At 50.5% G+C, this 2500-nt stretch overlaps 2 non-coding genes across 2 annotated transcripts; both read left to right on the forward strand.

Moving 5' to 3' along the window:
- Positions 1-960: 960 nt before the first annotated feature.
- trnap-agg (transfer RNA proline (anticodon AGG)) lies at positions 961-1032 on the forward strand. Its single transcript has one exon. It is a non-coding gene; the product is annotated as a tRNA-Pro (tRNA).
- A 1084-nt stretch (positions 1033-2116) lies between these two features.
- Positions 2117-2188, forward strand: trnap-agg (transfer RNA proline (anticodon AGG)). Its single transcript has one exon. It is a non-coding gene; the product is annotated as a tRNA-Pro (tRNA).
- Positions 2189-2500: the final 312 nt, after the last annotated feature.

A 2500-nucleotide genomic window follows, 5' to 3' on the forward strand; every position in this document is an offset into this window, starting at 1 on the left:
AATCAGACTGTCATCTGTGTGTTTTGTTTTCTTTAAAGAAAATGTGTATTTTACAAGTTCGTTGTTGTTGTTGAGGAGGAGGAGGACATGTAGTGTGTTGTTGAGGAGGAGGAGGACGAAATGTGGTTTGCCGGCTTGTTATGGAGACCTTTGCTGAACGTGTACTCCTGAGCTGCACCAAAGGAGAGGTATTCTTTTCAGTTGTTTGCGGGCCTGCTGAACCATGCTCTCAGTGCTGTCTCACTGGAGATACGGTTACCGTTCTGGAAAGACACTTCAGCGCTACAGTCCATGCTATCAGTCAGTGTGCGTAGGTCTCCCGGTCTGCCCCAAAGCAGTTACGCGCTTGCCCAGCAGAAACTGCGACACCCTCCGTTAACTTGGCTCGTTGATCTAGGGGTATGATTCTTGCTGAGGGTGTGAGAGGCCCTGGGTTCAACTCCAGGACGAGCCCACTTGGCCCCACTTTGTAGTCACCGAAGTGTTCGTTCGTTTGCTCTTGAAGGCTGGCTTCTGGGCTCCTCTGCACCAGGGAGGTCTTTCAACCTCAGATACTGTTGGCTGTGTAGCTGATGGGAAATCAGACTGTCATCTGTGTGTTTTGTTTTCTTTAAAGAAAATGTGTATTTTACAAGTTCGTTGTTGTTGTTGAGGAGGAGGAGGACATGTAGTGTGTTGTTGAGGAGGAGGAGGACGAAATGTGGTTTGCCGGCTTGTTATGGAGACCTTTGCTGAACGTGTACTCCTGAGCTGCACCAAAGGAGAGGCATTCTTTTCAGTTGTTTGCGGGCCTGCTGAACCATGCTCTCAGTGCTGTCTCACTGGGGATACGGTTACCGTTCTGGAAAGACACTTCAGCGCTACAGTCCATGCTATCAGTCAGTGAGCGTAGGTCTCCCGGTCTGCCCCAAAGCAGTTACGCGCTTGCCCAGCAGAAACTGCGACACCCTACGTTAACTTGGCTCGTTGGTCTAGGGGTATGATTCTCGCTTAGGGTGCGAGAGATCCCGGGTTCAACTCCCGGACGAGCCCGCTTGGCCCCGCTTTGCATTCTCTGAAGCATTCGTTTGTTCTCTCTCGATGCTTGGCTTCTGGGCTCCTCTGCACCAGGGAGGTCTTTCAACCTCAGATACTGTTGGCTGTGTAGCTGATGGGAAATCAGACTGTCATCTGTGTGTTTTGTTTTATTTAAAGAAAATGTGTATTTTACAAGTTCGTTGTTGTTGTTGAGGAGGAGGAGGACATGTAGTGTGTTGTTGAGGAGGAGGAGGACGAAATGTGGTTTGCCGGCTTGTTATGGAGACCTTTGCTGAACGTGTACTCCTGAGCTGCACCAAAGGAGAGGCATTCTTTTCAGTTGTTTGCGGGCCTGCTGAACCATGCTCTCAGTGCTGTCTCACTGGGGATACGGTTACCGTTCTGGAAAGACACTTCAGCGCTACAGTCCATGCTATCAGTCAGTGTGCGTAGGTCTCCCGGTCTGCCCCAAAGCAGTTACGCGCTTGCCCAGCAGAAACTGCGACACCCTCCGTTAACTTGGCTCGTTGGTCTAGGGGTATGATTCTTGCTGAGGGTGTGAGAGGCCCTGGGTTCAACTCCAGGACGAGCCCACTTGGCCCCACTTTGTAGTCACCGAAGTGTTTGTTCGTTTGCTCTTGAAGGCTGGCTTCTGGGCTCCTCTGCACAAGGGAGGGCTATCGACCTCAGATACTGTTGGCTGTATAGCTGATGGGAAATCAGACTGTCATCTGTGTGTTTTGTTTTCTTTAAAGAAAATGTGTTTTTTACAAGTTCGTTGTTGTTGTTGAGGAGGAGGAGGACATGTAGTGTGTTGTTGAGGAGGAGGAGGACGAAATGTGGTTTGCCGGCTTGTTATGGAGACCTTTGCTGAACGTGTACTCCTGAGCTGCACCAAAGGAGAGGCATTCTTTTCAGTTGTTTGCGGGCCTGCTGAACCATGCTCTCAGTGCTGTCTCACTGGGGATACGGTTACCGTTCTGGAAAGACACTTCAGCGCTACAGTCCATGCTATCAGTCAGTGAGCGTAGGTCTCCCGGTCTGCCCCAAAGCAGTTACGCGCTTGCCCAGCAGAAACTGCGACACCCTCCGTTAACTTGGCTCGTTGGTCTAGGGGTATGATTCTCGCTTAGGGTGCGAGAGGTCCCGGGTTCAACTCCCGGACGAGCCCGCTTGGCCCCGCTTTGCATTCTCTGAAGCATTCGTTTGTTCTCTCTCGATGCTTGGCTTCTGGGCTCCTCTGCACCAGGGAGGTCTTTCAACCTCAGATACTGTTGGCTGTGTAGCTGATGGGAAATCAGACTGTCATCTGTGTGTTTTGTTTTCTTTAAAGAAAATGTGTATTTTACAAGTTCGTTGTTGTTGTTGAGGAGGAGGAGGACATGTAGTGTGTTGTTGAGGAGGAGGAGGACGAAATGTGGTTTGCCGGCTTGTTATGGAGACCTTTGCTGAACGTGTACTCCTGAGCTGCACCAAAGGAGAG

The sequence above is a fragment of the Amia ocellicauda genome, unplaced genomic scaffold, assembly GCF_036373705.1.
Source record: "Amia ocellicauda isolate fAmiCal2 unplaced genomic scaffold, fAmiCal2.hap1 HAP1_SCAFFOLD_129, whole genome shotgun sequence".
Lineage (NCBI taxonomy): Eukaryota > Metazoa > Chordata > Actinopteri > Amiiformes > Amiidae > Amia > Amia ocellicauda.